Source organism: Ovis aries, chromosome 8, assembly GCF_016772045.2.
Source record: "Ovis aries strain OAR_USU_Benz2616 breed Rambouillet chromosome 8, ARS-UI_Ramb_v3.0, whole genome shotgun sequence".
NCBI classification, from domain to species: Eukaryota; Metazoa; Chordata; class Mammalia; order Artiodactyla; family Bovidae; genus Ovis; species Ovis aries.
The window spans coordinates 54,075,332-54,096,905 of record NC_056061.1 but is presented as its reverse complement, the minus strand read 5'-3'; the positions used below and the strand labels follow the sequence as shown (position 1 = coordinate 54,096,905).

At 40.4% G+C, this 21,574-nt stretch overlaps 1 protein-coding gene across 12 annotated transcripts in view; it reads left to right on the top strand.

Annotated features, from left to right (window-relative positions):
* The window catches only part of PTPRK (protein tyrosine phosphatase receptor type K), a 618,756-nt gene that overhangs the window by 1,441 nt on the left and 595,741 nt on the right, over positions 1–21,574 (top strand). The window lies entirely within an intron of this gene.

The window sequence follows — 21,574 nt, the reverse complement described above, 5'->3', positions numbered from 1 at the left end:
GCCTCCCGCCGGTCCAGACAACTTTTCTGGCCAGTCCGCCCTGCTCAGCTTGGCTGGCGAGCGCGTCTGCTGCCTTGGTTCTCAGTGCAGATGGAGACGCAGAGGTGGCCGAGGAGAGCTGCAGAAGACGCGGGAAGCGGCAGCCGCGTTCCTGGCTGAGGCCGTGGGACGCGGAGAACGGACGAACTTTGCACTGTCGGTTTCTCTCGTTGTTGTGGCTGCCTGGTTTCCTGGAAATAAACTCAGATTGTTGGTTTCCGGAGTAATGTTTATTTCCCTTGCGTCCTCTTTCCCCTCTCCCGCCCCCTTTTAGAACTATAAAAGGAGTTGGACAACAGATTCAGATGGCAGCATGTGATATGTACTCAGGATTACGAAATGCAGCGAGTACACGGAAAGTTATGTATACAGGTGATGTTTGCAGAGGACTACAGCTCTGTGCAATGAGTGAACCGATAGCTTAATTTTAATTCTTTCTGGAGTAAGCATTAGTGCAAGCGTCTCTGACAGGTAGTGCTGGTTAGTATTGGAAGCGTGCTTGATGGAAGACGTTGTATGTAGGCAAGTTGGAAGTGGGTATTGATTTCTGCACAGTGTTTGTCAGTGCACGCAGAGCTTACCCTTGAAAAGCCATGTAGTTTGTTAATTGAAAGTTGGAATTCTACCAGTTGCATGATGAAACTTACATGTATTCCAAATTTGCAACTATTAATGTTTGAACAGCTGATGGATATGTTTTTATCAGTGAAGAAACTTTCCCTTTTTCTCGTTTCATATGTTATTTACCCTTTACTGACCAAATAAATATTAGATTTCCTCCAGCAGAATGTATAGATGAGCTTTTCTGATCCTTGGAGTTCAGGTATCTGTAATGAACAGTTGTGTTCTTAGACGCCCAGTTTTAAGTAATTTAAGCCTGGCTTTTCTTTATTGACAAAGCAAAACATTTGACTTCATATTTAAGTAAAAGAATGTGCAATCCTAGTAAATACAATTCTGGCAGGACTATATCTCAAAATTTTGCCATTCAGGATTTGTCTATATGCCCAGAAAGGAATGCCTTTTATTCCCAGAGTTCAGACTGTGGATCTGCCTTTCTCCATAAATTAAAAATTTGTTTTTTAAAAAAATTTCTATTTTCTGCCTCTCCTAAGTCATTTGTTATTCCACGGTCATCAGATTTTATGGCAATCAGATTTGTTGCAAAAACATAGAGTCAGAGATTGGAAGTGTATTCTTTGTTGCATTTTTTTCTTACCTTCTACTTTAAATGATGAACTTTTATTTCATTCAAGAAATTTAAATAAAAATGCTTTTAAAGTGTAAAACAAATACATGTTCAGAATTATAAGCTATCCTGTTAAATATATTTTAAAAATCACTATTTAGGTCAGTTTACACTTTTGGATATTATCATGTGGTTCCTAATGTAGTGATAAGCTTCAAAAGCAAATTTAAAAGACTACAGACCCTTAGATCTTTGATATATCATGTGCTCAATCTAGTCTGCTTTGTTTAGGCCACAGTTTTAGGAATGATTTCATCATTTGTGACTTTTCCCTTAGCTTTTGGAGTTAAGGTGTAAAAATGCTACGTGGTGACCCTCTGAAAATCTAAACTTCTAGAGCTTCCTGTAAATCTCAACTTGTGTTCTTTCAATTTGATCACTCACTTAAAACAGCACCTAAAAATGTGTCGTATCTGTGTTACATCTGGGGAAATTGAGGCATGGAAACACAAAAATGTACTGAAGTTTATTCATTGGTTGTGTAAGTGTTATCTCTTGATATCACAATATAAGAACGTTTTCTGTATTAGGACTCAGATGGCTGACAAAACCAGTCACAGATGAGGGAACTGGAGACTCAGCTTTCTCATCTGCAAAATGGGGATAATGATAGCTGTTCTGACCTTTCCACATGGTTTTTACGAGGATGGGGTGAAATAATTTATGTGAGCTGGCCCTGTACATTGTCAAGCTTCATGTAGCTATCTGGGGTGTAATCATCATATATTAAGGTGGCTAACTGCCTTGACTTCAATCTTTTCTTGGTCCCACATTCTCCCCCATAAGTTCAGGATGGTGTGTGTGTGTGTATTTGTGTGTTTCGCTTGGCCAGTCATTCATTTTAATTGTTGTTGAGCATAAACATCCCAGATTGGCCAGACCATAATATTATCAGCACAGTGGGAGAAATTATCTTTTATTTATTTATTTTGAACTTACCTCCTGTAAATCCTTACTTGAGTTGAACCTGTAGAAGAGTCACTATTAACATTCATAGTATTCCAACTATAGAAGAAATTTATTTTTAGTCAGTTTCTTTAGCTGTCTGTTTACCTATTGGTTATTCAGCCTGTTCATCTCAGTGGGAGAAAAATGTGGCTTTTTGGATGCAGTCTTATCAGTGACCTAGAGAGGGACTGTTGTCTCTCTAGTGTGATGTGAGCCTGGAAATGCAACTCCAGAGCCTGCCTTGGATATAGTTCCTGGCATGTCACACTGTAAGTGTTTACTCACTTGATCCCTTAGAACCTTGCAACTCATCTAAGCAGAGCCACTTTCTCAGTGTCTCATTCCTTGCTGTTCCATATGTGAGTTAAATTTCTCTTATACTTAATATCTGTATTGGCAAGATCCATTAGTGACAGCTTTTTAAAGGGTTGCCTGTCAGTTTTCTGGTTTTGATTGGCCAGAATCTCACGATCCCTCAATTATTAAAACCCCAAGTTCTAAACTATTAATAATATGTAACCATACATTTCTGAGACTGTTTTTTCTTTCACTAGTCTCCATATATCCGATTCTGTTGATTTTTCCTAGATTGCAAGATGTCGTTTTTTGTCTGGCCAATCCAGACGGGAAGAGGCAGGTCTGGCTGCTGTTTGGGCTTTGGCATATGTGCTCCTGACAGCTCTTCTCTTTATATTCATAAATATGAATTTGAAAAATAAATCAACCCCTCTGCCACTCTACCCCTCTCCCACGCTTCTTCCCCCTCCCCTCTAGCAACAACAAAGCCCACATGCACATCTACAAAATCACAGCCTTTTTGTTTTCACCACATATCTTTTGGTGCTGATCGTGTTCTTGAAAACTGGAACTATGACTCAACCATTACCCGGAGCAAACACCAGTCCTCCTACCTGATCTCATATTTCAGGCAATGATGGTTTACTACATGTTTTTATGGCCTTTAACAAACATTTAATTTATGTGGTATGGCCCTATGTTGAGAAACTAGGTTGTTGCCTTCTAATGCTTCTGAAGTGCTGTGTTCTAGGTCTGCTCGAGGTGGTGATACAGACAGTGTAAGTCATGCTAAATATGGATCTGCTTCTCTGAGGCATGGAAAATGCTGTCCTCCTCTGCCTGTGCGCTTCTCATTTCCCGTCCTTGTTCTTCACCGAGGGCAGGAAGAAGAATACTGGAGGACTGAGAACAGGAGCCATCAAGGGAGTTTACAGATTGTTAAAGACAAAGCAAAGAGCACTGGGATCTTGTGTGCGCGTGTTAATCTTTCATTTAATTTTCTAAAGAAGGGGAAAAAAGCCCTATTTTTAAAATTTGTTTATTGGAATCAGCCTTTGCCTTTGTCCAAACACATTCATTTCTTATTCTGTGGATATGAAAACTTCCCCCTGTGTATTCCTCTCAGACTTTACCCTTTGATCATGTGTCTGTTTTGTGTCCCTTTATCAAATGGTATTTCTTTTTGCCTAAAAAGGTTGTAATTGCTTGTAAATGTTTTTTTTTTCCATCAAAACTCATGTTGTTTGTCATATTTCTGAATAATTTCTGAATTTTATCAATTCATGATAACTTAAATGAGTATTTGATATCAAAGTAAGTACATCAATCAGGCTAATTTTTATTTCAGTTGAAGGTAGAAATAAGCTTGTAAATCCATGAAATAATCCTTTAATGTTGCAGAGTATTTGTGCTTGCATGTCTCTAGAAGAAAGAGAGACTTTGAGTTCCTTTTTGTAAATGGGGATAGAAAACATTTGAGTACCATACTGCCTATTTTTTTGAGATCAGTGACATATATCTGGGCTTTGGAAAACTTTAAAAGTTATGTTTGGATGTGTGATATCAATGAGAACTGTAGAGGTAGATAGTTTACAAAGTTCAAATTTTATCTTAGTGGAAATGTGTTTTTATGAAAAATGTTCTTAAACATAGATTCACATGAAAAGTTTTATTAGTTCCATGGAATTCTGTTGGGAGGGGTATGTTTATTTTTCTGTAAATATTGTTATGGAGATTCTTTTGATTTGTTGTTAGTATTTTAGTAATAAAAACTTGACCTTACATAATTAAAAAAGTTCTGTGAGGTTTTGCAGATTGCTGAGCTTCTGGGAAACACTGGGCTTGGGATGTAAGAATCACATTGATCCTATTGTGGAACATTGCCATTTCCCCACTTAACTCTGGTTGAATTTTCTGGCATTCTCTTCTGTATGTTGATAATCCATCAAAATTACACGTGGCTTATCGTGTCACTTGCAGTTGTTTTAGGAGTAAATTAAGTGGTCTTGAATGAAATAATCCATGCTTCTACTTTATATGATCATAGACAGAGCTCTGTTAATAAAAATGATGAACAGAGCAGTGCTGACTGAATCCTTTTACAGGTGTCATTCTAGGAGTTATTTTCAAAAGAACCCAGATAGAAATAAGTCCAAATAAAATAGTGTTTAGAATTACTGTGTGCATTTATTTTGTTGAGAAAGTTGAAAGATGTAAATACATTCTTATGTATATATGTTCTTATGTATATATGTTCATACACACACACACACACACATCTTAACAATGATAGAACATCATTGTCCAAAGGTTCAAGTGAGAAGGAAACCAAGGGTATCTACAGATGGGATCACATTCCTATACTTATAGTCTAGATAGAGTATTTTTAAAAAGAGTGATTTGTTTTTATTTATTTCGTTTATGGCTGCGCTGGGTCTTTGTTACTGTGCAAGGGCTTTCTCTAGTTGTGGAGAATGGAGGCTACTCTCTAGTTGGGGCTCATGGGCTTCTCATTGCAGTGGCTTCTCTTTTTGTGGAGCACGGGAGCCCTGACTCAGAAGTGGCACGTGGGCTGAGTAGTTGCTGGCTCCTGGACTCTACAGCAAAGGCTCAATAGTTGTGGTGCCTGGGCTTAGTTGCTCTGCGGCATGTGGGATCTTTTTGGAAAGTGAAGTGAAAGTGAAAGTCGCTCAGTCATGTCAGACTCTTTGTGACCTCATGGACTATAGAGTCCCTGGAATTCTCCAGGCCAGAATACTGGAGTGGGTAGCCTTTCCCTTCTCCAGGGGATGCTCCCAACCCAGAGATTGAACCCAGGTCTCCCACATCGCAGGCGGATTCTTTACCAGCTGAACCACAATGGAAGGCCAAGAATACTGGAGTGGGTAGCCTATCCCTTCTCCAGCGGTTCTTCCTGACCCAGGAATTGAACCAGGGTCTCCCTGAATTGCAGGTGAATTCTTTACCAGCTAAGTTATGAAGGAAGCCCGGGTTCTTTCTGGACCAGAGAATCAAACCGATGTCTCCTGCATTGCTAGGTGGATTCTTTACCATTGAACCACCTGGGGAGCCCTAGATTATTGAGTGTAGAGAACTCTTTTGTCTATTGCATAGATGAAGAAACTGAAATGGAAAATATAGGAACTATGTAATATAGAGTAGACTACTGCTGCTGCTGCTGCTAAGTTGCTTCAGTCGTGTCTGACTCTGTGCGACCCCAGAGACAGCAGCCCACCAGGCTCCCCTGTCCCTGGGATTCTCCAGGCAAGAACACTGGAGTGGGTTGCCAGTTCCTTCTCCAGTGCATGAAAGTGAAAAGTGAAAGTGAAGTCACTCAGTCATGTCCGACCCTCAGCGACCCCATAGACTGCAGCCTACCAGGCTCCTCCGTCCATGGGATTTCCAGGCAAGAGTACTGGAGTGGGTTGCCATTGCCTTCTCTAAGACTGCCCTATACCATACTTTAAAGGAGAAACTAACAAACCTAACTCCAGATTGGTGTCTATTTATATAAACTCTTGCTGATGCAGCCTGCTCCTTAACCAGCTGCTTGCAGACCGATTCTCCAAACCCAGTCCAGGGCAGCAGCTGATGAGCTGCAGAAATTCCCCTAATCCTTGTCGGGTGGTAGGGTGACATGTCAGCTGCTTAAGTGGCAAACTGGCCACAGCTTCTTGATATGACTCGACTTAGGTCATTTGACAAATTCAAGAGTAGGGAGAGGAAGACCTTCTAACATCCTCACTGCCCATTTAAGGAATGATGGCTGATTGCTTCATGGTCGTTGGACTTGTCAGTGGCAAGATGCCCTAGAATATAGCTACCTGAATTATGGTCCATGAACTGGCAGCATCAGCATCACCTGGGAACTTGCTATGATCTTGTGATCACATAACAGAGCCCACGCCAGACCTACCAATTGAGAATCTGCAGTTTAACAAAATCCCCAGGTGATTTGCTTGAACAGTTAATTTTTGAGAAACCCTGCTCTAAGACAAAGAAAGCTCAGCTTGGAAAGATGTACCACATGCCCTTCACTGTAGAATTGTAAGAGTACTGTGAAAGGATTCATTACAACATGAAATAAATTTCCCTGGAATTATATTTCTGATCAGTATTACTTAATTATAATTTATCACCCAGACACATCAAAACAACAAAACTATTCAGTTTTTTTTATAAAGAATACTCAGACAATTTTGAAAGAAATATTCCATAAGAGAATAAAAATAAGACTAAATAGGTTTGATTATGAATGTATTATATAGTATTTGAGGGTAAACATATTATCTGAGGAACCAAGCATGATATATGCCAATCATTTTTACATTGCACATTGACATGTTGATATAGAAGACAGTATTCGTCTTTTTTTTTTTTTTACCAGTGACTGCAGTTTCTTGTTTTATACTTCTCTTTTTCTTCTAAGTGTAATTTAAGGATCTCTGTAATAAGGAGCTCATTTATAGGATAGTCAAATTTAATGAATAGGAGTTAGGTAGAATGCATTAACTATCACTGATATTCTTTTTACTATCTTTTGTGCTCATATATAAGAACAGAGATTCTTGTCAGTTTTCTCCAGAGAAAAATTATGATATAATAGACAGTGTACACTATTCATGTCAAAACACAATTTTACTTGCGTTTTATAGCTTGCTTTAGCATTTGAGAAAATGAATTTTCCCAGAAGACCTAATTGCCTTCTTATTAATAAGCCTGTAAGTGTGTTTTGTTATCCAGTTGCTATTCTAAATGTGTCTACTTTTGCTAGCTGTTTGAACAGTGAAGTCTCTGATTAAATCACAACTGCTCTATTTGTTTTTGCCATTCACAAGTGACTTAGAAAATCCTGGCACACTGACGTGGTTATGGCAGAAACTAATGGAAAACAAGAGATATAAATTAATGTTAACCCATGATAGTTGGTTATATTGTGATATCAGGAGGTGGGGTTTGGCTCATTATACAGCAGAATTCTCTATGTGTTTGATACTGTAAGTGAAAGTTTGCTTAACCTTTATTGTTTTAAATACACAAAATATAGTTGCTAGGTTAACGAATAAACTACAAATCAGTGATTGCCACATTTATTGGACTGAGACACTAGTGTTCTATGGAAAAGGTTTAATTGTGGATGAATCAGGGTTAGGGAGAGCTTGATGATGGAGAGAAACTCTGACAAGTACTCGCATGCATCTTGAAGAATTTTAGTCTGAAGTCTCTGATTTGTTACCTTTTCTAGTTGTACACCAAAGTCTAGAGCTTGCTGTTCATACTCGCTCTACTTTTATTCTTGTCAGCAAATAGGTCCATTTATTCCCTCATTCACTGGAGAGGAGAGAGCAAAAAGCAGTTGCCAAATCAAAAATAGAAAAAAAACTAAACAAAACAAAACAATAGGAACTTCCATCTACTGAGTGCCTGCAGCCTGCTAGGACTTATGGTCAGTATTTTACATAATTTAAAATCCTCACCGTAATCCTTTAAGATTGGAGTCATCTCTGTTTTGCAAACTTCAGCCTAGACAGATTAAGTATTAACTTGCCTCGGGTGACAGTGTGAGGACTAGGAGAGCCAAGATTCATTATTGAATATACACACAGATGTAACAGTAAGGGGCGGAAAATGCAACCTAGACTGCTTGCAACAAAAAGGGAATTTATTGTCTCTCCTGACAGCTCAGGTGGAGCTTTACTTAGGAGTTCGTATAATTCTTTTGGGATATGATCCTTCTCTGTCTACTCAATGTAGTTTTGCGGCTTTCTAGAACTTTGGTCTTAGGCTCCCTGTAGAGGTGAGGTGGCTTTAGCAGGTCCCAGATTCTGGTCCATTAGGATTGTGTGAACTATGTGCTGGGCCTCTGAAGGGGCTCTGAGGGTCACTGGAATGGGCTTCAGTCAATCTTATGTCCAGCTCCTGAGGGGAAGTATGTGGATCGGCTTAGTTTACTAGGATTCTGGATTCAGCCCTAGATCCCCCAACCAGGTCATGGGAGAAGACTGTGGATCGCACCATGAGTTGTCAACAAATCGAGGAATAGGTTCTGGAAAAGCAGCCAAACTGCAGAGTGGTTGCTTGAGATAGAATTAAGTAAGCTGTGAGCAGTGAAAGTTGAGAGGGGTGCACCTGTGTGTGTATTTGTAATCCTTCTGAGTGGAGGTGAAAGGAGGTGCTGGGGAAAAGACAGTTGGAGCTCCCTGATCTGGACTCCTAGGTGGTAACATCAGGGAGTCATGGTGGCCTAAGCCGTAGCCCCTAAGGGGAAGGGAATAGGGCAGGAAGAGAAGATAGAGGCAGTCTGTTTCTAGCAGATTTGTGTGTTGCAAATTAGCTAGCTGTTCATCATTTAGGGAGTGTTTCTTTTTGTTCTTTAAGCCCTACTTTAAAGCATGCATATTATTATTTTCATGATTGTATTCTCTTTGCGTTAGTATTGAGTAGGTCCGACATTAAAATTTGACAGAATTTTGAGTTAAGTTTTGAGTCAAGTAAAGCTGGCCCTGAGTGAGGATCAGGGACCCAAATGTGACTGTGCCAGTTTAGAGCAGTGTGCCTTCCCTTCTCTGGCCAGGGCAGCTGGCCGGGCACTTAGGGGTGAATGAAGGCTACGCTTGTGGAGGAAGCGGATTGACTGCTGTGTGTTCAGCATGCTTCCTTCTGTCGCTGGAGTTCCGCCTTCACACTCCTTTGTCTTATCTTAAAGAACTTAATGAATTGTTATTTTCTTCCCTGTACATTAGCTGCTTTCTTCATGACTCACTTTTACCCCTGAGTACGTCTTCATCCCTGGTGGCTCAGACGGTAAAGCTTCTGTCTAGAATGGGGGAGACCTGGGTTTGAGCCCTGGGTTGGGAAAATCTCCTGGAGAAGGAAATGGCAATCCACTCCAGTACTATTGCCTGGAAAATCCCATGGACAGAGGAGCCTGGAAGGCTACAGTCTACGGGGTGACAAAGAGTTGGACACAACTGAGTGATTTCACTGTATATCTTCATCAGATGTGGTAACTGTGACTCTTGTACAGTGAAGTAACACTTTGCCTAACAGCCTGGTTGTTTGAAGCAGAATGCTGTATAGTCTTGACCCCTTTATCTAAACTCACATTTAAGTACTTAGGAGGTATATGAGGTGAAAGATTTAGCAGTGATCTGCTTCAGAAAGAACAGGATGCTTTGGGTTCTTTGGAGGTTTATGTACAGAAAATTTTAGTACACAGAGACCTGATTTCTGTGAGACTGTATTCCACTCTTAGCTCTGTCCTTTCTGGCTTTGAAGTTTGGAGTAATTCCTTTCAGTTTGACCTTTATTTCCTTATCACTAAAATTGGACTATTACAATAAAGTGATTTTATTAGCTTCTGTAGTTACTCAGTAGGACACTTTAAAAGGTAAAATGAATAATATATGTGAAAGTACTTTTATGATTAGAAAGTATCATAAATTTTTTTTGGGGGGAATATAAACTTGGGTAATGAAAACATTATTGTTATTGAAGGCATAGAATTCATGGTGAAAATGGAAATGAAAACAATAATGAAATGAAAACTTTGTATATCTAAGTTACGGGTTGCCATCTAAGTTGTTTGCATATCTAAGTTTTGGGAGAAAGTGGTATGGAAAAGAAGAGTCTGTAAGGTTCTTGTGAACAGTGAGAAATTTTGTTATATATCATGAAACTTAGCCACCAAATTCATTTTCACATGTATGTATTTCATATATATATACACAAATTTTACTCTCTAATGCTCCAAAAGACATTTTTTTCCCACTAGATATGTAATAAAGATTGTGTATGTGTGTGTTCTCAGTCACTCAGCTGCGTACTACTCTTTGTGACCCCATGGGCTGTAGTCTGCCAGGATGCTCTGTCCATGGAATTTTCCAGGCAAGAATACTGGAGTGGGTTGCCATTTCTTCCTCCAAGGTATCTTCCCAGCCCATGGATCGAACCTGTGTGTCTTGCGTCTCCTGGGTTTCCTGCATTGCAGACAGATTCTTCACCCTGCACTATCCTTACCCAAAGATTATGTGATTATTACACAAAGATTATGTGATTATAAAATATTTTTACTGATAATTTTTGAACATATGTTTTAAGGACTGTTCTGTTATATAGCAAGTTTTGTGTATAGTTTTTCTTTTTGAATATTTTTTATGAAGAGAGAAAAAATATTCTTGCTCTCTGAGCTGGCTGGCCTAATTGGTGAGAGCATGATTTTAAGGTTTGCATCGATGTATTTACTTAACCACTCCACAGTTCTTTGAGCATCTACTATGTGTTTGTGCCATGGCCGAGGCTGGGTACACTGGTGGGCACAGATATGACTATTATGACAATTAAGGAGCAGTAGTCTTTGCATAGCACCACATTTAGCAACTTACGGGTGAAGCCATGTCTGTTTTGTGACTGACCTTACCCCTGTGGCTTGGCAAATCTCAAAGCCGAAGCCTACCTCTTACAGTTTGTGGGTCCATAATGCAGTGTGTCAGCAGTCTTTCCATATCCTTGAGTGTACACACACAAGACTAGAAAAAAGCCTACCAAAGAAGAACTATGCAGAGATATTCCACAATGATAGTAATATCCCACCAAGTGGAAATTCCCAGAAGTTGAGTAATTCCAAGTGTAAACAAGTTGGGTAGAGGAGGGAGCATGTTTATTTTTTGGAAGCTCACTTTTTTTCTTTTGGAAGCAGAGGGTTGGGAGATGTCCTCACAGAGGACAGTGTATGGAATTACGCCTGCACAACCTCAGCATCGTGTGCAGAGGCTCTGGTTTTTGGCCACAGATTTGTATTGGCTGTGACCTGCAGCTGCTTATCAACGGCTCTTGGTGCCGAGTCTAATCTGCCTCCTCTCTGCTGCTTCAGTGGAGCTCTTTGTCCTGAGTAGTGGGCAGCTACTAGGTAGGGGATCTGGAGAGGGAGCCAGGAATCGGGGTGGACCTTGACCAGCACCCAAACTGCCCCCACACCTGCATCCTGGAAGCAGAGCAAATTTTATTCCTGGCTCTTGGGTTAATCATTTTGAAGGGGAGCAACAATTTTGTCATTTCAGTATACTTATTGCCCTACTAGAAAATGGAGATTCCAAAAATATCTGTTAAACGGGGTACACAGTACTTGTAGTGAGAGAATTAAGCAGAAAAGTAATTTTAGAGGTGTGTAAACTTTTTTGAAGCAAAGTCAAAATTGCCAAGTTACAAAGACCCAAGCTTCAAAAATAGAAATTTAGGAAACTGTTTTAGTCAAGTCAGTAACATTTTATGCCCATTTCATATTTAAGCAAAGGATATTTATGGACTATATAGCATAATATTTAAGATTACCCACTTTGGAACCTGATTGCCTGAGTGTCAGTACTAATACTAATACTTTCTTGATGGCCCAACCACATTCCTTCAGTTTCCCCATCTGGTGGGATGATTCAAATACCTATCTTGGATGTTTCTTTTGAGGAATATTAAGTTAAAGAGCTTAAAGGAGTGCCTGGCATACTAAAAAAAAAAAAAATTCACCTTAGCTTTTATTATTGTCATCATCATCATCAGTTTTTTTTGGAGCAGAGAAATGTTATTGAAGGGCCAAGCAAGAGGAATGGGTGGCTTATACCTCAAAACCCCAAACTCCCTGTTGCTTTTCAGGGAGAAGTTTTTGTAGGTGTAATTTGGGTGTGTGACTTTCCTTTGATTGGCTTGTGATGAGGTCAAAGGGTGGTGTTCCGGGAATCTTGTGCTCAGCCTTAAGTTACCATCCTTCATCTTGGTTTGGGCCTTAGTTTCAGCTCTCAGGACTTAATGAAGCAGAAGTTCTTGACGTCTTGTCGCAGAAAGAATTCAGTCAGAGACAAAGTGATAGATAAGAAGTGGTCTTATTTAGAGAGATGCACACTCCATAGACAGAATGTGGTCTCTCTCAGAAGGCAAAGGGCCTGGGGAGGGAAGCACATTCCACAGAGACAGTGTGTGGGCCAACTCAGAAGGTGAGAAGTCATCATCAGCATTAGTACTGAACTGAATTAAACAATGTTTGCAGAATATCCTGACCCGTGCTGTTCTGTTTTAAAATTTCTAACTGCATTATCTTTTACTTCAAAATAAAACGAGCAGAGAGTAGATGATAGGGTGCCTAAGATAGATCAGCATGTCTGCCAATTAACAAAGACCATGGCAAGCACTATACAGAATATAACTCAGTGTTTATGAAAACAAGAGGAAAGATACGTTGATTCCTAAGAATCAGAATCTTAGGATGAATGACAAAAGCAAAAACCAAAACACTGAAAGTGAGGGGGGAGGTGGGAGCTAGAGTGAGTGTGTGAAAAGGGTTCAGTTTTTGGTATAAAATACCTAAAACAATCTGTGTAAAATGCATTTAACATTTTTTAGGGAGCTTGGAAACAAACTGTGGAATAGTTCCTAAAGAGATGGGAATACCAGATCACCATACCCTCCTGAGAAATCTGTATGCAGGTCAAAAAGCAACAGTTAGAACTGGACTTGGAAGAACAGACTGGTTCCAAATTGGGAAAGGAGTACATCAAGGCTGTATATTATCACCCTGTTTATTTAACTTACCTGCAAAGTACATCATGCGAAATGCTGAGTTGGATGAAGCACAAGCTGGAATCAAGATTGCCGGGAGAAATATCAATAACCTCAGATATGCAGATGATACCACCATTATGGCAGAAAGTGAAGAGGAACTAAAAGCCTCTTGATGAAAGTGAAAGAGGAGAGTGAAAAGGCTGGCTTAAAACTCAACATTCAAAAAATGAAGAAAATGGCATCTGGTCCCATTACTTCACGGCAAATAGATGGGGAAACAAAGGAAACAGTCAGAGACTTTATTTTCCTGCAGTCACAGACTTTATTTTCCTGGGCTCCAAAGTCACTGCAGATGATGGCTGCTCCCATGAAATTAAAAGGAGCTTGCTCCTTGGAAGAAAAGCTATGACCAACCTAGACAGCATATTAAAAAGCTGAGACATTCCTTTGCCTTCAAAGGTCCACCTAGTCAAAGCTATGGTTTTTCCAGTAGTCATGTATGGCTGAGAGGGTTGGACTATAAAGAAAGCTGAGCGCTGAGGAATTGATGGTTTTGAGCTGTGGTGTTGGAGAAGACTCTTGAGAGTTCCTTGGACTACAAGGAGATCCAACCAGTCAATCCTAAAGGAATTCAGTCCTGTATATTCATTGGAAGGACATGCTGAAGCTGAAGTTTCTATTCTTTGGCTACCTGATGCAAAGAACTGACTCACTGGAAAAGACCCTGATGCTGGGGAAGATTGAAGTCAAGAGGAGAAGGGGACGACAGAGGACAAGATGGTTGGATGGCATCATGAACTGAATGGACATGAATTTGAGCAAGCTCCGGGAGTTGGTAATGGACAGCGAAGCCTGGCATGCTGCAGTCCATGGGGTCACAAAGAGTCAGACCTGACTGAGTGACTGAACTGACTGAGGGAACTTGGAGGAGTTGGGGAATTTGGGGGCATTGGTGAAACAGCTTAACTCCTAGAGAGATTTAATCTCAGTTAAAATATGAAAACTCTAATTTGAGAATGAGATTAAAGTGAGAATTGACCAGAAAGTTGGAGAGTGTGATCTATGCCCTCAATAAGTGTTCAATCCAGTGAGACTTGGTAATGTCTTGTCTTGTAGTAGCCTCAGATATGGAAATGAGATCATTAGAATTAAAGAGAGCTAGGGAGGCTTGTTGGCTCCTAAAGAATGTTTTCTGCCTAAAGGATATAGAAAAGGAAATCTGTATTGCTTCATCTGCATTTGATGCGTGTTAAGTAAATGCACTACTGCCATTTAGAATAGTCATTTACCTATGAATTTTAGATAACATTTTTTGTTTTCTTTTTGTTGATGTTTAGTTCTCCTTTGCCTAGGTAGTTTCAAATCTATTTAAACCCCTAGGCTTTTTCAAGCCCTTGTCAACAGGGTTAAGGCCTGTTAGAGTCCTGTTGTACAGAGCATGGGGCTCCTTGAAATTTTCTCAACTGTTAGCTCACTTGCAGAATTGCCCTTTGGCTAGTCAGTGCAAAGGAAAGCCTTCTAAACTTGAGCAGGGATTTCACGTCCAATTTAAGGTTTGTATCTCGTTCTCTTTCACCTTATTCTAGCTTTAATTGAAATAAACTTCCCTTTTCCATGGGTTATACCTGTGAAAATATTTGTTCTACAGATATAATTAAACATTCTTCTCAACTCTCAGAGAAGCTGTTTGTACTGCAGGGTTGAATCTTGCAGAAGTAAGTGTTCATATAACTGTAATAATAATGCAGTTTTTTTTTTGTCCTGACTGGATGCTTCTACTGACATGGGTCTTTGTGATTCTGGTGGCTGCAGGTGGCTTCATAAGCTCCTCTCCATTTACAAAATACATTTTTTGAGATGGTGTCATTTTGCTGCACTGTTTGATCAGGTTCATGTCTTAATAAAAGGGAACTTTAAAAAACAAGCTTTTATAGCACATGCAATCTTAAATACAGATCCGTTAAAAAAAAGGGGATGGGTACCTTGACTGTCCTCTGCTCCAAAATCATGACCAGGTTATTCGGAAAGCAGATTGATCCTTATATATTTCACAACAAACATATAAGGGATATTCAATCAGAAAAAGATTAATAATTGATAATGGCAGAACTATGTATAAGAGACCGTATACTTAAATGTATACAGGAATTATAAGTTTTAGCTAGTGTGGTTCTGACTGTGGCTTCCAGTCTTCTTGCATGAGGGAATTGGACAAACCCATAACCAGGTGCAGATATTTCTTGAAGAATCAGGTGCTCTGAGTCCTTGCTCTTAAGGCAAAGTCTTTTGGATTCTGAGTGTAGATTGTGTCCTTTCCTAGTCAATTCTTATCAGGAATGAAGATCCTAGGGTAGGCCAGGTTTTAAATATGCTGTTTAGATTGGTCATAGCTTTTCTTCCAAGGAGCAAATGTCTTTTAATTTCAGGGCTGCAGTCACCATCTGCAGTGACTTTGGAGCCCCAAAGAATAAAGTCTCTCATTGTTTCCCCATTTATTTGCCATGAAGTTATGGGACCAGATGACATGATCTTAGTTTTCTGAATGTTGAGTTTTAAGCCAATTTTTCACTCTCCTCTTCCACTTTCATTAAGAGGCTCTTTAGTTCTTCTTCACTTTCTGCCATAAGGGTGGTGTCATTTGTATACCTGAGGTTATTGATATTTCTCCCAGCAGTCTTGATTCCTGCTTGTGCTTCATTCAGCCCAGCATTTCTCATGATGTACTCTGCATATAAGTTAAATAAGCAGGGTGACAATATACAGCCTTGACGTACTCCTTTCCTGATTTGGATCCAGTCTGTTTGCTGACCAAGGTCCGTCTAGTCAAAGCTTTGGTTTTTCCAGTAATCATGTATTGATGTGAGAGTTGGCCTTTAAAGAAAGCTGAGTGCTGAAGAATTGATGGTGAGAGTTGGACTATAAAGAAAGCTGATGCTGAAGAATTGATGCTTTTGAAGTGTGGTGTTGGAGAAGACTCTTGAGAGTCCCTTGAACTGCAAGGAGATCCAACCAGTCAATCATAAAGGAATTCAGTCCTGAATATTCATTGGAAGGACTGATGCTGAAGCTGAAACTCCAATACTTTGGCCATCTGATGCAAAGAACTCACTCACTGGAAAAGACCCTGATGCTAGGAAGGATTGAAGGCAGGAGGAGAAGGGGACAACAGAGGATAAGATGGTTGGATGGCATCACTGACTTGATGGACATGAGTTTGAGGAAGCTCTGGGAGTTGATGATGGACAGGGAAGTCTGGCAAGCTGCAGTCCATGGGGCTGCAAAGTGTTTGACAGGACTGAGCGACTGAACGAAACTGAGTGGAGGCCTGGGAATTGCTTGGAGGGCTGTTGTTCACTTCTTAGTGAAGAAAAGTACATAGAGCAGTGCTTTGGATTTCCCACAAGTATATGCTGTTCACTGAAGTATCTATTTAAGATCTTCCCTCTTCTCTGGGCAGTTTACTCACAGCTTGGAGTCTGGACAGCAGTAGATAGAAGCACTCTATCCAACCCCATCACTCATTCATAATTACACCACAAGCTTCTGTGGTTGCCAGCACGTTTTAGAAAAGCACATAATTTTACTGAGTGTCTTATGTTGCTTTCAAATATAGTCAAGTAAAGAGGAGGAGAGAAGCGAGTGGCAGGATGTTATATCAGTGTTTATTTTTCCAGGTGCCGATTCCTTGAAAGCAGTGAGAAGTTTCCTTTGAGGTGGAGCCTTATAGTTGTTGACATCCTCATCTATTGTTGGGACTACAGCCCTACGAAGCGTTGTCTTTTATGTGAGCAGTGTCAAAAAGGATATATCTATTCTGTACATTATGGCAAGAGACTTAAACTTTAATGACAGCATGTCAAATATAATATCCTTTTGAGGTTGTTAAAATAGGAGATACCAGTCTAAATTATTAGCCCTTTACTTTCAGCAGTACCTTGTTGGGGCAGGCAGCATTTCTGTGTGGATTCATATGCTTGATTAAGCTTCCTGTTAGAGCCGGTGAGCAAGTGGTCTCTTCATTCACCGAGACGTCTATGGGCAGAACTTGAATCAGTTCTTTCCTGTTAATTTGGTTAAGTTCACCAAGCATTTAGTAGCTGTCCATTTTGTGTCAGTCAGTGTTTTTAACTCAGAGAGCAAAAAGATGAAAAAGTTGACTACTCAAGGATCTAAAGAAGTGAAAGTGAAAGTTACTGAGCAGTAAGTTACTATACAGTCCATGGAATTCTCCAGGTCACAATACTGGAGTGGGAGCCTTTCCCTTCTCCAGGAGATCTTCCCAACCCAGGGATCGAACCCAGGTCTCCCACATTGCAGGAGGATTCTTTACCAGTTGAGCCACCAGGGAAGTCCAAGAATACTGGAGTGGGTAGCCTGTCCCTTCTGCAAAGGATCTTCCTGATCCAGGAATTGAACCAGGGTCTCCTGCATTGCAGGTGGACTCTTTACCAGCTGAGTTACCAGGGAAGCCCTTAAGGTATGATTCAGTGTAGGGGATACAGTGAGAGATGGACAAGGGGAAAGGACAGTCACTTACTCTTGGGGGGATTAGTTAGATCTTTCTGGATCAGAATAACAATCATGGCAAAATTCCTTAAAATGAGCACACAGTGCTCATGGAAAAATAAGGAAGTAGTGGTGTTGATTGTAAATAAACTCTCCCCCTCCCCCCCAAAAAGAAAAGAACCCACGAAAGTTACAATTTTAGCATTTGCCAGTTTCCACCTTGTATATAGCCCCCACTATGGCTGATTTCAAATACTAATATGATATTACAGGCACAGAGTTGGGAGGAGATGCATGGCAGCATAGCCCTGAATAGTATTTGCACCATACAGATACAGGAGAAAGAAATACCCTTAAAAGATAAATATGGTATTAATAATAGTAAAGTATAGTAAAATAATTAGGAGGTGAAAAGTTTTAATACTTCTAAATATAATTTAGAACTAACACCAAAGAAAGATGTCCTTTTCATTATGGGGGACTGGAATGCAAAAGTAGGAAGTCAAGAAACACTTGGAGTGAAAGGCAGATTTGGTCTTGGAATGTGGAATGAAGCAGGGCAAAGACTAATAGAGTTTTGCCAAGAAAATGCACTGGTCATAGCAAACACCCTCTTCCAACAATACAAGAGAAGACTCTGCACATGGACATCACCAGATGGTCAACATCGAAATCAGATTGATTATATTCTTTGCAGCCAAAGATGGAGAAGCTCTATACAGTCAACAAAAACAAGACCAGGAGCTGACTGTGGCTCAGATCATGAACTCCTTATTGCCACATTCAGACTTAAACTGAAGACAGTAGGGAAAACTGCTAGACCATTCAGGTATGACCTAAATCAAATCCCTTCTGATTCTACAGTGGAAGTGAGAAATAGATTTAAGGGACTAGATCTGATACAGTGCCTGATGAAGTATGGACGAAGGTTCATGACATTGTACAGGAGACTGGGATCAAGACCATTCCCATGGAAAAGAAATGCGAAAAAGCAAAATGGCTGTCTGGGGAGGCCTTACAAATAGCTGTGAAAAGAAGAGAGGCAAAAAGCAAAGGAGAAAAGAAAAGATATAAGCATCTGAATGCAGAGTTCCAAAGAATAGCAAAAAGAGATAAAAAAGCCTTCCTCAGCGATCAGTGCAAAGAAATAGAGGAAAACAACAGAATGGGAAAGACTAGAAATCTCTTCAAGAAAATTAGAGATACCAAGGGAACATTTCATGCAAAGATGGGCTCGATAAAGGACAGAAATGGTATGGACCTAACAGAAGCAGAAGATATTAAGAAGACGTGGGAAGAATACACAGAAGAACTGTACAAAAAAGATCTTCACGACCCAGATAATCACAATGGTGTGATCACTAATCTAGAGCCAGACATCTTGGAATGTGAAGTCAAGTGGGCCTTAGAAAGCATCACTATGAACAAAGCTAGTGGAGGTGATGGAATTCCAGTGGAACTATTTCAAATCCTGAAAGATGATGCTGTGGAAGTGCTGCACTCAATATGCCAGCAAATTTGGAAAACTCAGCAGTGGCCACAGGACTGGAAAAGGTCAGTTTTCATTCCAATCCCAAATAAAGGCAATGCCAAAGAATGCTCAAACTACCGCACAATTGCACTCATCTCACACACTAGCAAAGTAATGCTCAAAATTCTCCAAGCAAGGCTTCAATAGAACATGAACTGAGAACTTCCAGATGTTCAAGCTGGTTTTAGAAAAGGCAGAGGAACCAGAGATCAACTTGCCAGCATCTGCTGGATCATGGAAAAATCGAGAGAGTTCCAGAACAACATCTATTTCTGCTTTATTGACTATGCCACAGCCTTTGACTGTGTGGATCACAATAAACTGTGGAAAATTCTGAAAGAAATGGGAATAGCAGACCACCTGATCTGCCTCTTGAGAAATCTGTATGCAGGTCAGGAAGCAACAGTTAGAACTGGACATGGACCAATAGACTGGTTCCAAATAGGGAAAGGGGTACGTCAAGGCTGTATATTGTCACCCTGCTTATTTAACTTCTATGCAGAGTACATCATGAGAAATGCTGGGCTGGAAGAAACACAAGCTGGAATCAAGATTGCTGGGAGAAATATCAATAACCTCAGATATGCAGATGACACCACCCTTATGGCAGAAAGTGAAGAGGAACTAAAAGCCTCTTGATGAAAGTGAAAGAGGAGAGTGAAAAAGCTGGCTTAAAGCTCAACATTCAGAAAACTAAGATCATGACATCCGGTCCCATCACTTCATGGGAAATAGATGGGAAACAGTGGAAACAGTGTCAGACTTTATTTTGGGGGGCTCCAAAGTCACTGCAGATGGTGACTGCAGCCATGAAATTAACAGACCCTTACTCCTTGAAAGGAAAGTTATGACCAACCTAGACAGTGTATTAAAAAGCAGAGACATTACTTTGCCGACAAAGGTCTGTCTAGTCAAGGCTATGGTTTTTCCAGTGGACATGTATGGATGTGAAAGTTGGACTGTGAAGAAAGCTGAGCGCTGAAGAATTAGTGCTTTTGAACTGTGGTGTTGGAGAAGACTCTTGAGAGTCCCTTGGACTGCAAGGAGATCCAACCAGTCCATTCTGAAGGAGATCAGTCCTGGGTGTTCTTTGGAAGGACTCATGCTGAAGCTGAAACTCCAGTACTCTGGCCACCTCATGCGAAGAGTTGACTCATTGGAAAAGACTTTGATTCTGCAAGGGATTGGGGGCAGGAGGAGAAGGGGACGACCGAGGATGAGATGGCTGGATGGCATCACTGACTTGATGGACGTGAATCTGAGTGAACTCCGGGAGTTGGTCATAGATAGGGAGGCCTGGCATGCTGCAGTTCATGGGGTCGCAAAGAGTCGGACATGACTGAGTGACTGAACTGACTGAACTGAATTGAAATATAATTTATTCAAATTTAAGTCTTTATGATTTCATTTTAAATGGCTGTAAGGAACAACTGGCTTGCAAACTTGCTGAAAAATTTAACTGGTATGGGCTTGCTCCAGCATACTACTCAGTGCGTTATAATCTTGGATATGGGTGTGAGGGACGCAGTGAGTGAATCCTGTTTAATTATGGGGCCTTTATAGAACACTCTTTCCAAACATCATAATTCCTATTTTTTTTGTTTTATTTAAAAGAAATTTAATTGGTGGGTAATTGCTTAATGATGTTGTGTTGGTTTCTGTTGTACAGTGTCATGAATCAGCCATGTGAAAGTGTTAGACACTCAGTCATGTCTGACTCTTTGTGACCCCATGGACTGTAACCAGCCAGGCTCCTCTGTCCATGGAATTTTCCAGGCAAGAATACATGTATCCATGTATCCCCTCCTTTCTGAGCCTCCCTCCCACCCCGCATCCCACCCCTCTAGGTGGTCACAGAGCACCAGGCTGAGGTCCCTGTGTTACATAGCGGCTTCCCACTAGCTGGCTGTTTAACACATGGTAATGTACATATGTCAGTCCTACTCTCCTTGTTCATCTCACACCCTTCTTCCCCTGCTGTGGCCACAAGTCCGGTCTCTACCTGCATCTCTGTTCCTGCCCTGTACACAGGCTCATCATATCATTTGTCTATATTCCATATATATGCGTTAATATGTGATATTTGTTTTTCTCTTTCCCAAACTAGAATTTAGTGTGAGAAAGACTAGTCCATCTTGAAACCCGTTTCGTGAGGATTTGGTTATCAACAAGGTTTAGGTTCATCAATATAAAATGGTGATGTCAGAGGCTTTGGAATGTCCACCGTGGAGCCTAATTTCAGGAAGAGTCCTGAGAACACTGTGCTTCTGCTTAACTCAAGTTTCCTCACTGTCCAGGGTACACATTTTTAGTGGTAGGTGTTGGTGTCAGTTCAGACTCACCTTAAGAGACTGTTAGAGCCCTGCTAATCTACTTAAAGAGTGAGCTTTTCAATGCCTTTGAATTATGTACATTTTCATGCTAAGCACAATCTTTTCCAGAATATTACACAGTAG